The 15,240-nt window shown below is 38.9% G+C and overlaps 1 protein-coding gene across 4 annotated transcripts in view; it reads left to right on the top strand.

The window, feature by feature from the left end:
- Positions 1-6,618: 6,618 nt before the first annotated feature.
- The window catches only part of LOC308678122 (KAT8 regulatory NSL complex subunit 1-like), a 134,913-nt gene continuing 126,291 nt past the window's right edge, over positions 6,619-15,240 (top strand). For all 4 annotated transcript variants that reach the window (XM_081344994.1, XM_081344993.1, XM_081344992.1 and 1 more), the window contains exon 1: positions 6,619-7,147. The gene's annotated coding sequence lies outside the window, so the exon portion shown is untranslated. The remainder of the gene's footprint in view (positions 7,148-15,240) is intronic.

The raw sequence follows: 15,240 nt of genomic DNA, 5'->3' as shown, positions 1-15,240 counted from the left end.
TCAGCTTTGCAGTCTGGCAGAGAAGGGGGAGAGGGGATGGTTCCCTGCAAACATGTATAGCTCCATTTACGTGAGCTGCGGACATGCACATTGCACAAATGAAGCTCACACACCTGCGCATGCCCACTGCTTGCGTGAGTGGGAATGCCCGTATGCTCACCTGCCACTTCTGCATCCAAGTTCCAAAAAGCTCAAGCTGATAGTGCGACCTGGCCAGAGGTTGGGGACCCATGTAATAGAATGAAAGTTTATTACTGAGCATGAAAATACTGGTTTTGCATAGGAGCTTGTGCATAGTTATTCAATGTCCTGCTCCACTCTGGTATTCCACAGACTCCAAAGCAGCTTATTTTAAAACAGCAACATTGTAACAACAATATAATTTAAAGCAACGGCACATCAAGGAAATTATGTTTTGCAACCGATAAAATATTTACGAGATCTGAAAATTCTGGGCAAATACCAGAATTTGTCTACCTTAGAAAATAGAGAGGAATTGCTTGAGCAAGATGTTCAATAATTTTGGTGCCAATACAAAAAAGTCCCTGTCCCTGGTCATAAACGTCTTATCTATTCTGAAAGAATAGATAAAGATTGTGAGGAATAACTTAATGCAGGGGTGTCAAACTGCCAGCCTGTGGGACGGATGCGTCATGCAGAAACCGTGCCCACCCCATTGCCGGCAATGGGGGAAAAAGTCGCGATACATTGCAACACGTCACGTGACATTGCGAGTTTGACATTCCTGCCTTAATTTGTCAGTCATATATAAGAATACACACAAAGGAAGGAAAGTTACACTATTTTATTTGATATTTGATTAAAAGCAGATAGCTTATCAAGGTATCAGAACAGAGTTGTAAGGGACCTTGGAGGTCTTCTGGTCCAACCCACTATACAAGCAAGAAGCTCTATACCATTTCAGACAAACGATTGTCCAATCTCTTTTTAAAAAGTTAAGAGTATTCTTTAAAAAATGGTGACTCCTAATCAATATTATTGCAATTTGAAATTGCTTCTGTTTGATGTACAAGTAGTCCTCGCTTACTGACCATATTTGGGACCAGCAATTCGGTCACTGTGGCATGGTCGTAAAGTGAAATGACTGCACCCAACATGACACCAGTTCGTCTGTATTGGCTGCAGTCATTAAGTGAATCATTTGAGGTTGTTAAGTATGACATGTGACTGTGACTTGTGACTTTTTTTTGGCTTCCCCATTCCCTTTGCTTGTTGGAAGCTGGCTGTGAATGTTGAAAGTGAAGATCATGTGACTTCGAAATACTGCAACCATTGTAAATGTGTATTGCTTATCAAGTGCCTGAATTGTGATTTCATGACTATGGAAATTCTGCGACAAGGGATGGGTTGTTTTTCAATGCCATTATAACTTGAACGGTCACTGAAAAAGTGGTTGGTAAGTGAGGATTACCTGTAATCTTCAAAAGTAGTCCATAGATACATGAGAAAGTCCCTTGGATTACTGTTACTCAAGTATAGAATACCTGTGCTTTTATGAAAAGTGCATGTATGCGCACTTCATGCTATCAGTAACAGTAAAAAGAGCTGCTACTTATGAACATCCAATGGAAATAAATGGATAATTAATGTAATGTCCAGAAAGTGTAGACATTTTGAAATATGCTGGTAAAATTTGAGGATACATAGGGAAAGTAACTTGCTCTGACCCTTTCTTTTGGGTGAATGAATGAAAGCCAATATATTGCTTCTGCCAGTCATTCTGTTTCTATTTGCAGACCGTTATATTTTGTGATCCTCACCAGTTCTTTACTATTATGCTGTCTCCAGGTACTGCCACATCCACTATCCAGACGTTTTTGTCTTTTTTGTCAACAGTTGTTAAGTCTGGGGTGTTATATGGCAGGTGTCCATCTCTTTGAATTCTAAAGTCCCAGAGCTATTTTAACTCATTTTCTATAACCTTCTCTATTTTATGATCCCACCAGTTCTTGCTTGCAGGCAATGATATTTCTTGCAGATCTTCCAATGCACCATTGTCATGCTTGTAGTTAGTCTGTGCAATCTTCTTGCAGCAGTTAACCAGGTGATCCACTCTTCAGTTTCTTTGGATAGGCCAGGGGTCAGCAACCTGAAACAGTGAAAGAGCCACTCGGAACCGGTTCCCTCACAAAAGGAAAAACTGGGAGCAGCAAAAAATGTGTGCACATGCGCGTACATGCGTGCATGCGCAGAACAGGGTTTGACTGAAGAGTGGAGCCAACGCGAGATATGCACCTACCCTGCATATTTGAATTGATTGATTGAACTTTTTTAGTCCCACCTTTTTTTTTTTTTGGACTGCAAAATGGCAGAGGACTGGGAGCCGCAGGAGACGGCTGAAAGAGCCACATGCGGCTCCGGAGCCGCGGGTTGCAGACCTGTGGGATAGGCAATATTTGCTGTCTTTGTATGCATGTGTATTCATTTGTTCTTAAGGTTTGCTCTTATGCAGCCAGAATTAGCCCCTTTGTCTCTTTCTTCCACTTTCCTGCTCTTGAGTCATTGCCAAGTCTTGTTACTATCTGTTTTCCCTGCTATTTGTTTAATGTATTGGCCATATAATGCTTTGTCTTCTGATGCCTCTATTCTGTTCTTCATTTGGTCTTTCTTGTAGACCAGTTTAGTCTCTCCAGTAGTCAGTAAGGTTTCCTGGTATACTGACTTCAGTGCATTTTCTTTACTGTCCAGATATTCTTCCAATGTTTTTTTCTTCTTTAACCATCTAATGTACTTGCAACATAGATACCCAAATAATTTCCTTCGTAGATAGAATCTGCCTGTGTTGCCATGAGGATGAAGGGCATGATTCATTGTCATTACTTTTCTTATCTTCCTATCCATGATTTTTAGTTCTGCTTGAATCCATTCTACTATTCCAGCTATGTATCTAATGACTGGAATTGCCCAGATGTTGACTGCCTTGATGGTATTTCCTTGATTTACTTTGGACTTTAAGATCTTCTTCACTTTCTTGATATATTCATTTCTAACCTTTTTCATGACGTCAGTGTACTTTATGTTGTCAGCTTGAAGAATGCCCAGGTATTTATAGTGATAGTTTTCATCTAGACTCTTGATGTTATTACCGTAGGACATCTTGATTCCTTCAGTTTTCACTATTTTTCCTGTTTGATGGTGAGCGTGGCACAGTTGTTCAGTACAAACTCCATTGCAATGTGTTGGCTGCATATACAGATAGTGTTGAGTGGCAGTTCTGTTTCAGATGATGTTCAGATGATGTCATCCATGTAAAGGAGGTGGGATAGTCTCGCAGATGTTTTTGATTTTTAATAGCCATGGCCTGAATTAGATAATAATGATGATGCCCAATAATCTTTCAGAAAATGGAACATCTCAGTCCAAGCTGCATGTATCATATACTTTAAGGCACTTGTTTCTCACTCCCATTGCTGTTTGCTTCTTTTCCTAATCCTTAAATGCAGACGCTATATGGATGTCTGTCCTTGGATTATGGTTTAGCACATGGTTTCCTAAATGATGGGTTGTGAATCCCAAAAAGTCACAAATCGTAAGGGGGAAATAGTAGTTGTTTAAACTTTAGTTACTAAGTTTAAATATTAGATTGCTTTCTGAAGAACTTCCACTAATATTTTTAATTAGTATTAGTATTCTATAATAATTAGTATTTGTTATAGAATATTATTTTGAAATGAACCTGGGGGAAAATGTGCATAGCTAATTTAAAAACTGAATTCAATTTATTCATGTCTGCTGTTGATTGTGTTTCTATAATTTGCCCTGACTACAGGGTTCTTTATGGCTTGGGATTAATAAAAATCTCATATCTGCATACTATTTCAACTGACATCTATTGATCATGTGACAAACTATTATTGAATATTAGTGATCCATTGACATTACCACCAGTTATTGAGATTGCTTCTTTTGGATTTATTTTTTTCTGTTCAGTTTAGTGTATTCATAGCCTTTGGAATCTGTACATGTCTGTTAACATTCATTTTTATTTTTCCATAAAGTTGTACAGTTCTTACATTTTTTATTTGATATCAAGATGAAAATATGGCTGCCCAAAATAAGTGATATTTATTTCATCTCAAGTTATTACTTTGAATCATGGTGTAATTTTTTATAACAAGAAATATTTCAATGTTTTAGGGCAGGGGTGTCAAACTCAATTTCATTGAGGGCCGCATCAGCATTGCGGTTGCCCTCAGGGGGCCGGGTGGGTATGGCCTGGGTGGGTGTGGCCTACTGGGTGGGCGTGGCTAGAGTGCGTATGGCCTACTGGGTGGGCGTGGCCAGCTCTACATCGTTCGCATCAAGGGTGCCTATGGGGGCCTGGGCAGGAGTGGGACAGATCTGAGGGTCTCTGGCAGAAGGAGGGTCTCTGGGGCAGGGCCAAGGCAGTGGGGGCCGTTTCCTCACTGTTTCCAGGATGGCTTCGCGGGCCACATGAAAACACTTCGCGGGCCGAATCCGGCCCCCGGGCCTTGTGTTTGACATGTCTGTTTTAGGGGGTCTTAATATCACAAAGTTTGAGAATCATCAGCTTAGTATTTTATGTAAACTTGTAGTTTTTATATACAAACAATAGCTTGCTATAATGTATGTTTCTTTGGAATCATATCTAGAAGGATGAAGGAAATATTTGCCATTGCGTGAATACCTGAAATAATCTGAATTGTTGCATTAGGTTATAATGCTGCAAATTAAGCAAAACAGAAGAGAAAAAAGCTTCAGACACTTGGTGGTGCTGGTGGGAAATGTACGTTCCTGCCCTAAGGAATCTTATAATTCATTTATGTTAGTATACTGAACTGTTAGCATTTCTAATAGTAAATTTACCACTTCAAAAGTGAGGTTTTTTAATTGTTAAACTCTTTGTCAACAAATTATATTACAGAGGTATAGAGAGACCAATGGCTGAAAGTAAAAACAGAGTTTGTAGAGTTTTATTTATTGGAATAGTTAGGATCTGCAAAATGTATAATACTGGTATTGTGATAATGGTTAGTAGGTTAGTTAGCTGGTACAGCATTTATAATTGTGTGTGGCACATCTGGAGGTTTTTGTTTTGTTTGTGTTTTTTTTTAAGACTGACATTGCACTGATGAAGGAACATCTAAAACCTATGTAGTTGAGACGAAAAGCACTTGGTTTTCATGTGATGTTCCAGCATTTAGGAGATTGTGCAGACAAGTATGCTAGGTGGAAGACTATTGAATTTACTTCAATCCAGTGCCCTTCCCACAGTTCCCAACATAGGAAAAATTTAGTCCAAAACATCTGGAAATTTTTTAGACTGGAAAAGGCTGTATTGGCCTACAGATAGCTGCATAAGATCTGTTAAATTATGGAGTTCTCTACTATTGGAATTTTCTAGATCTCAAAGAAAATTCTCCACCTGTAAAACAAACAAAAAGCAATGTAGCTTATTGGCTGTATTTGCATATGTTAAACCCTGCTGAACCCAGCTGGCTGAATATTCAACTGAAAATAAATTAACTAGCCACATTTTAGTTCCATGTGTTGTATATAGATCTGCTTGTTTCTGTGGTGTCCACATAGCTATTATGTATTGTTTTTTGTGCATTTGGCCAACCTCATTGTAATTCAACATACTTCAGCATACTTAGAAAGAGATGTTCCTCTTTTTATGCAACTATAATTGAAAATCCCAGAGGTCTGTCAGCAATTAAGTCTGGCACCTGTTTTTAGAGAAACTATACAATGTAATATTTAATAAATTGCCAAATAGCAATTTAATTTGGAATATTGCAATGCAATGAGACCCCCAATATTTGACTACTTGATAGTTAATAATTTGTAACTCCTATGAAGAACTTTCAATAATTTCTTTGATCCTATCATCTTTTTTATTCTGTTTGGTTTCTTTTCTTCCCAGCTAAAGATAAGGCCAATAGATTCTGAAAAGATTGAGAAATATGCCCCATTACTAAGAAAGACTTGTGATAAGTATTTTGGCATACAGTTTTTATTATATTGTGAATATCACCGACACAATTTTGTTCCTAACGACATGTTTTAGAATCAGTCTTTATCAACCTTTGAATATTTTAATAGTTTTCATGGCTCTTAATTCCACAGACTTTCCGGAGTATACAGCTGATTGTATTTTTCCTGCACTGATTGATCATTTTTTATTTAACCGTCGGGCCATTTATTTTCCCGTCTGTGTCGGGTGCACGCGCCTTTTTAACTTGCTTTGGTAGCTGTCTGGCTCGCGCGCAAGCCAGGTTTTCAGCTGCAACGCTGTAGTTTAACCTCGTAGTGCGCACGGGAAACCGGCGGTGGCGCTAGCACCTCCGTTTTTGTGTTTCGTCCCCCCCCTCCTTTTTGCTTTCCCTTCCCCCTGCCTTGCCTGCCCGGTGCATTCTCCGATTAAAGGGAGGAGGAGGAGGAGGAGGGCAGAGCAGAGCAGAGAAGGAGCTCAGCCGCCATTTTCCCCCCGAACATTATCTAGCAGCAGAAAAACAGCAGTAGCGCCACCTCCGCGGTCGCTGCGGCTGCCTTCTGCCGTACGCGGGTGGAGGGTCGGGTACGAAGGCAAAAAGGGGGGGGGCGAAGGCGGAGAGGAGGAAACGCCGCAGAGACTGTTGCACATTGTGCCCCACTTTGAAGAAGAGCGGGAGACCCTCCTTTGCAGTAGGAGGAGGAGGAGGAGGCACCGCAACAGCCGCCGTCGCCGCCACTGGGGGGAGAAAGCCAGGAGCACCTTTTTTTCTCCCCCCCCCCATCGCTGCCGCCGCCTCTCCCTCCTCTTGGGTGCGTGGGGTGGGGGCGGTTGCAAAAGAGAAGGCAACCTTCCCGCCCCCCCCCTCCGAGTCCTTTCCTTCCCCAGCCCTTTTCCTGCCCGCCCGCCCTCCTTGCCCGCAGAAGAGCAGGGAGCAGGCGGGCAGGGAAAGGGGGAGCTGGGGCTGGAAGGAAGGGGGAGAAAGGGGAGCGACCGAGAGAGAACAGCAACGGCGAGAAGACGATTTGTGGTTTCGGGAGCGAGGGAAGACGACTCTGCTTCTCGCATTTGCCTTGTTTGCAAACTGCGCCCTTTTTGTTATTACTACATATATATATTTTTTGCGTCGGGCCGGATCCGCCCGGACTCTGCTTTCAGCTCCGTCACGTGGTAGGTGTCGCCGCCTGCTTGCTTTGCTTTTGCCTGCTTTACTCGATTGCTTGCTTGGCTTTCCCGTTGCCCTTGTTCGGCCCTTCTGTCGCTGTCTTTGTTAGCGCTACTGGCTGCCTGTACCCCGTACGAGCCGCAGCGGCCAGAAAACAACTTGTGTGACCCTTATTTCTTCCCTTCCCCCCTGACTTCTATTTGCGACTCGTTTGCCTTTTAATTTCTGATTGTAAGGTGTGCATTTTTTTGCGGAGAGATTTTTCCTTTTTTAAAAACCGTAATCATGATGAAACTTCTCTGTCCAGTTCTTTATTTTCCATTCGAAGTGTAAGGCACTGCCACGTTCTTAATTCTTCTTGATATTAATTTTTTCCTTGCTACTTTCCCGTTCTTACCTGTTATGTGTTTGCAACACACTCAGGCGTTTGCGTTGTCCTGCAACTACAATGCGATCTCTTTCTCTACCTCATTACGTTTAGAAAGCTATAAAGCTGTGTGGTTTGGATTAATCGCGCTTTTATAGGGTTACAAAAGAGCTTTTAGTTTCCCTTAACAGTTAAGTGTGGGACGGGGAGGGAGGGAATAAGCACTGCAGCCGGTCGTCTGCTAGGGCGTGGGGAAGTGAGGGAACTGGAAAAGATTGACTTTAATGTTTGGAATAGAGGCGACCACTCCCGCTGTCCATTTTATAATAGTACTTGCAAAGTACTTTCTTCAATCAATGCAACACGATAACGTCTTGTGTAACGGGCCCGTCCCTCACTTGCTGCTGTTACTGTTATTGTTAAAGTGGCATTAAAAATTAGCCATATATGTGCGCGCTTATGCGAAGTATTGAGGTTCCAATGCAAATGGGGGAGGGGAAGAAGAGAAGCTGGTTTCTTATGGCGCCACTTTAACTTGAAGGCTGCGCTCTTCTGTTAATGCAGAAAGCTTCCCAATTGGAAGATGTTTATTTTCTTTGTATTAGTCGCTTCTTGCTCTGTTTGCCTCCTCTCCCTTTCATGAACATGCAGCTTTCCAATTTACTTCTCGCTAACATTCGAACTCCGGCGTTCCCAAAGTTCCATCACATCCGTTCAAACCTACCCCCAATTTCCATTCTCAAACATCTTGTGTGTGTGCGCGCCTCCGTGAGCGCGCCTGTATTGGAGATTTTGTCGTCACGTGGCTGGTTGGCAGTCATTTTTGTGTGCGCCTTGTGGAGAATGCATGCCGTATCCTTGTAGCTATAGCTTTTAAAGTCGACAATTAATTTGCTTCTTTTTCCTTCTCTGTTCTCATGGTTCTTTCTAAAGTAACTTCTGCGTTATTATGGGGCCTATTTATACGTTACAACCAACCAACCAACCCGCCTAAATTGAAACTTGTTTTGCTTAATGTCTATTGTGTGCGATTTTCCTTTTTATTGTAATAGAATTTGAAATTACTGTTTCGGGTATAGACTTGGATCAATGTAATAAGTAGTATAGAAGGTGTGCTAGGATGTTGATTCTTAATGACGTTTTATTATCAACTATACATATTTATACTTATGAACATGCTTTTTTCCTCCTTAGACTTATAGTTGCCTCTCTTTCTCTAGTGCAGGGGTAGGCAGCCTTGGCTCTTTTATGACTTGTGGCTGGCTCAGGAATTCTGGGAATTGAAGTCTACAAGTCATAAAAAAGCCAAGGTTGCCTACCCCTGCTCTAATGAATTTCCCCTAGTTAAACATGTTGTGCTGTCTTTACCACCAATAATTTAGAATTGGTGGCACTGTTTTTGTTCTTAAAGCAAGCTAACAAATGTAATTCTCAGTTTTTTCTTAGAATGGAAAATTCTGCCTCACTATTTGATCTTTTAGATCAGTTCAGAAAAGAGATACAGTTGTTAAAAGAAGACATTGGCATTTTAAATCCTTTAATTTAAAACCTGTTCAGTGTTAGATAATTGTTTGCTGCCAGTTTAAAATATGAGTACATTAACTTGGTATTTGTATTCTAACCTCTAGAAAATTGTTTCCCTTTCTCTCTTGCAATTGTATGATGGCTCATGCTTGCTCTACCTATGATGCATAATTCTAAAAATAAATCAGGTTAAAAACTTTTCTGCAGGAGTTAAATGTTGTAAAAAATAGTTGTCACAAACTCTAGAAGCTGTTGGAAACTACTTGAATTGTTTGACCTATACATGGAAAACAGTCTTTAGAAAGGTAGTGTTATTGTACTAGGGGATTCAAAATAAAGACTTCAAGTTGCTGTCTTTGCACTTTAAAGTATGCTTAACTTGAATAAAATACAGTACATTGGGTTCATATTTTAACCAAATGTGACTTCTAAGTAAAGTTACACTAGCTTCTGGCATATAACTGCCTAATGTTTGTGAATGATGATTCTTAATACTAGATATGTTAAACCTGTTTGATTCATTTGTAAAGCAACTCACATTGGAGTCAATTCCTTAACAGTGAAACAAGTAATTATGCATATGGCTGGTTATACAATTGAGTAATTTGTGAATAACATCCTATTTTCTCAAATGTGGTGTACTTCATAAAACTTACATATTTCTTTAAAGTTACCACAGTGCTGGAATTTCTGAATGTCATTTTTAAAATAAACAATACTGTTTCATCTTTATTAACATCTAAAATGTAAGATTATCCTTATTTGCAGCACCATTTTACTGTCATGGTTAATAAGGAGCTGGACTGGGAAAAGGGAAACATAGGTTTTAGTCCACCCTTAGGTACAAAAGCTCATTGAGTGACTTCGGGCTAGTCATATTCTGATCACCTATCTCATAGGTGGGGAGAATATAGAAAGAACAAAAATATATGCTAGTTGTATCTGTGTCAGCACAATAAGGAAAAGAAACTGGGGAAACATCGTTTCTGGGATGGCTTAATGTAGATAAAGCTAAGCTATAAAATGGCTAAGTGGTAAATATGTCTGTTGGTTCATCAACAGTTGTGGGATATGAACTGTCTAGGGTTGGTTTGTCTATCTTAGTGTTATGAGTACAGTCAACCCAACAGTTGCAAATAGGTATAAATATTATGCTATTCCATGATAAGCCAGTGCAATTTCTTCATTTCCTCTTTCAGTAGGTTAGGAAGACATCAGCATTTGGTTTATTGCTAGTTTTCTAATCAGTGGTCCTCATCACTTCCAGCATAGTTGTTGGAATGTTCAGTGTTCTTTTAAATTTGGTCTTCCTTATTCCTTTGAATTCTTTGGGCTGCAGTTCTCATAATCACAAGTGAGATTTTGCTGTCAGGAATAAGTAAACTTTATCCCATTCATCCATGCTAGATAGGATAACCAGATGTATTGTGTATTTGAAGTTTATTTTTTGTTTATTATTTTAATCTGTATACAGCTGTAGCTACCTCAAATAATTTTGATGTAAAATAGAAATAAGCTTTAAAAGCAATATATTTATAGAAAAATCTGTTGGAGGGCAGCTGCTGTGTTTTATTTGTTTTGCAGATGTATTGAATGATGCTCCACATAATTCTCTGACAGCATATAACTTTAGGTTTTATCCATATGCTGGCTGGGAATTGTAATCCAACACATTTGGCTGGAGACCTGCTATTTCAGATAGGGAAGCTGGTTATCTCATTTGGATGTCTTTTATGTTAGATATTTTTGCTCATAATTGTAATGGAGTTTACTTGATGCTGTGAATTTCTTTACTACTGGGTATAAAGATACTTTGTTTACTTATAAATTAAGGACAGAGCTCTCATTAGTTTTTTAAGGGCATAGGTTAAAAAACATAAAAAAGACTTAACAAAAGAAAATTATAGGGAATAAATATATTGATAGGAAAATACAAATCATATTTTTATCTGATTTTTACCCCAAATGAGTCTTCGTTGAATCAAGATTTGAAAACATATTGAAGATACTGCTCTAATAATTCATATCCCATTAACAAAGATAGCTCAAAGTGCAGGAAAATAAAATAGCTGCAAAATTATATAAAAATATTCATGAAATTGTAGTATTATCTTTGTTCAACTGCTGTTTCCATTTTTCTTATTTTATAAGAAGTTGATTTAATCATAAGTGTCATATGAATTTAATCAGGAGAATACCAAAGATTTCCTATTTTGCTGTGTTAACAGATTCTGGATTTTAAAATAAAATACACTTCTAAAGCATTGGTTAAAATGTGAAAATAATCAGCATGTTCGTTTTTCATATATTGTTGTTTTAAAATTCTGAGTTTTAGTTATAGTTATCATAAAACTAAAAAATATCTGCTGGTGGATTCTGACATTTTTTGACTATTGAAGTTATGTTTGTAAACGTTAGGTAGACCAAGTAACTTTTTAGCAGCTAAGTGCTGTATTGAAAATAAATGATCTCCATGGGCTACAGTGATAGAAATATTAAATTACAAATACTAAATATTGGCATTTTGCCATTGATAATGTAATTTGTGGAAGGCAAATTTTTAGGGCTGGAATTTTGCAGATTGCTGCATAGGAAATGATAGAATTTGTTTAAAAGGTATGTTTGGGGGAAAAGTTCTGGGATACTGATTTCTCTGATGACGTATCTTAAAATAGATCTGATTTTTGAAATAAGTGACATCATTTTGAGGTTTTGCCCGTCTATTAGCATTAACCAAAATGTTTGTCCAAATGAAAGCAACTGGATGAATTCAAACCACATTTAGTAGTAGAGAATCTTGAGCATAGTTTTGCAGTTATTGGAATCCTATAAGTTTAGGATTGTTGGCCTTATTTATACCCCAATAACTTTCATACTTAACAGCTGCTATAGCTAATACAGAGTACTTTTTTGTGTCTGAAATGCTAAGATTCTGCATTCCCAGAACAATGGATCTGAATAATAAGTTTATGTATGAATGAATATTTCTGGCTTTTAGCTTTTGTTGTGGTCTTTTTTTTACTGGAATAGCATTACGGTTAGACCAGCAACCTACCTAAGAGAATTTACTAAATTTTGTTAAAGCAAACAAATGTCTATGTAATATTTCATATATATCGATTATCTGTATTAATAGTTTTTTGCTTCTTAATATAGGATATGCCACAAAAAATGTATCAGTTAAAATTTGGCAGTAAATCAGGAAAAAAGTTAAAATACAACATTTTATTTAAAAAAAATATTAATTGCAAGAGATAATAAAAGTAATAAATTATAAAATGGTAGTAACCAGCATTTTCATGATTGCCTTATTTTTTCTTATGATGTCCAGTATATTAATTATTTTACATGGGATAGCTGATAAAGCTGCCTTAAAATTGCTATTAACTGACTACTTCTCAAAATAGTTAAATCAGTTAAGCATAATTCCACTCTTGAATTAATTGTCTTACAACTTTACAGTATATATGAGGCTGATTATTTGCATTGCTGTATTTTTATAAACTAACTTGATAGCATTAATGCTTGGCGTGTGTATATATGTTCAGGTATAAAATTTTAAAAAGAAAAGATTCTTTTTGTCCCTGATTGGCAAAATGATATCTGGAGTTGTATCCCACTCTGAAGCATTAGATATGCAATTTGAAATGCTCATAAACCTTACTTTTCTTCCTAAATAACCTCTGGCATACACTGTCTTTAAAGGTAAGGTGCACCAGCAGCAGTCTGTTCAGAATAGTATATTGTAGTGATTTAGTAAACTCTTTGGAGGCAATAATTCCTGAGAATTACACTGCTATACCAAATATTTTTTCCTAACTATTGGTATGTTTCTTTGCTATCTAATTTTTCCCCTAAGCTATATCATTTTAAAAATGAAATTGGAACTTCATCCTTACTTTCAATATTGCCTATGGGGACTTAATTGAAATATGTGCCTTCCTTACTCAAAGGACTAGAAAGCTGTAGTATTAAGCAACATCTTAGAGATGTTCACAGCCTTGTCTTCTGATAAAAGCGTTTCTGTGACCAGCAAATCCTGTCAGGACAAGTATTTTGTGGGGCTGCTTAAAATATGCTATCGAAATTTCAAATGTGCCCCCTGGTAAAAAAGATTACCTATTCTTACTGGAAGGCTACATCTTACTAGATAGATCTTAAACATCTATACTAATTTTTCTTTACGTTAGGACAGGGTTAGCTTTGCTGACCTCAGTTTCAAAATCTACTAAAAATTCTTACTGTTTGTAGCATATAAAAAGAAATATGTAGTTCAACGAAGGAAGGCTTTACTGTTATTTTTTAAACATCAAATGAAACTTTCTATGACCAGACTGTTCTTTCTCTTTCCCTTTCTTTTAAGTTCATTTAACTGTATTAACTGGTAGCTGGGTTGGTTTGGATTCAATAGCATTTGCTGCTGTTTGTAAGCTGTCTTGAAAGAAGCTATTTTGAAGAGAGGGAAATAAATTGTGTAATTAATAAAATGACTTGTTTGCTTTAACCAAATAATTTACTGCTCAATAAATTCGCTAAAGCTTTAATTGTTTTTCCTCCTGTTTTTTATCAGCTGCTGTAGCTGGAAATATTTAATGCTGAAGCATTTAGCCAGAGCTGTCTGCTTCCAAGGGGGCCACTGTTAAAAGGGGCAATGTGGACCATCCTTGGTTTTTGAAAAGCAGCCTCTTTTCTAATAAGGGATAAAATACGTTTTCAAATGCAGTGTCTTTTTCTGTGTTGTGGGTGGTGTTAGGGAAAGCATAGGAGAAAAATGTGCATTGATGAAAGTAAAGTCATGTAAAGGTAAAGGTTCCCCCGCACGTGCGTGCTAGTCGTTTCCGACTCTAGGGGCCGGTGCTCATCTCCGTTTCAAAGCCGAAGAGCCAGCGCTTGTCCGAGGACGTCTCCGTGGTCATGTGGCCAGCATGACTAGACGCCAAAGGCGCACGGAACGCTGTTACCTTCCCACCATAGTGGTCCCTATTTTTCTACTTGCATTTTTACGTGCTTTCGAACTGCTAGGTTGGCAGAAGCTAGGATGAGTAACAGGCGCTCACTCTGTTACGCGGCACTCGTAATAATTTCTTCAGGATTGTAGACTTCTGTAGCCTCAGAATGAAAAATGACTTATTTATGACTGTGTATTAATGTTATGTCATGATTTCTACTTGCATTTTTATGTGCTTTCGAACCGCTAGGTTGGCAGAAGCTGGGACGAGTAACAGGCGCTCACTCTGCTACGCAGCACTCGGGATTTGACCCGCCAAACTGCTGACCTTCTGATCGACATGCTCAGTGTCCTAACCCACTGAGCCACCGCGTCCCTATCAAGTCATATGTTGTTGTTAGTTGCGAAGTCGTGTCCGACCCAACGTGACCCTATGGACAATGTTCCTCCAGGCCTTCCTGTCCTCTACCATCTTCTGGAGTCCATTTAAGCTCACACCTACTGCTTCAGTGACTCCATCCAGCCACCTCATTCTCTGTCGTCCCTTTCTTCTATTGCCCTCAATCTTTCCCAGCATTAGGCTCTTCTCCAGTGAGTCCTTCCTTCTCATTAGGTGGCCAAAGTATTTGAGTTTTAGCTTCAGGATCTGGCCTTCTAAAGAGCAGTCAGGGTTGATCTCCTCTAGGACTGACCGGTTTGATCGCCTTGCAGTCCAAGGGATTCTTCTCCAGCACCATAGTTCAAAGGCTTCAATTCTTTGGCGCTCAGCCTTTCTTATGGTCCAGCTTTCACTGCCATACATTGTGACTGGGAAGACCATAGCCTTGACTATACGCACTTTTGTTGACAGGGTGATGTCTCTGCTCTTTAGTGTGCTGTCTAGATTTGCCATGGCTTTCCTCCCAAGGAGCAAGCGTCTTTTAATTTCTTGGCTACAGTCCCCATCTGCAGTGATCTTGGAGCCCAGGAAAATAAAATCTGTCACTACCTCCATTTCTTCCCCATCTATTTGCCAGGAATTGAGAGGGCCAGATGCCATGATCTTGGTTTTCTTAATGTTTAGTTTCAACCCAAGTTTTGCACTCTCCTTCACTCGCAACAAGAGGCTCTTTAGTTCCTCTTCACTTTCTGCCATTAGAGTGGTATCATCTGCATATCTTAGGTTGTTGATGTTTCTTCCGGCAATCTTAATTCCAACTTTTGATTCATCTAGTCCTGTCATATAAGGTAAGGTAAAAGGTAAAGGTTCCCCCGCACAT

Source organism: Vipera berus, assembly GCF_964194415.1.
Source record: "Vipera berus genome assembly, chromosome: Z".
In the NCBI taxonomy this organism is placed as follows: domain Eukaryota; kingdom Metazoa; phylum Chordata; class Lepidosauria; order Squamata; family Viperidae; genus Vipera; species Vipera berus.
This window is presented reverse-complemented; position numbering and strand designations above follow the sequence as displayed.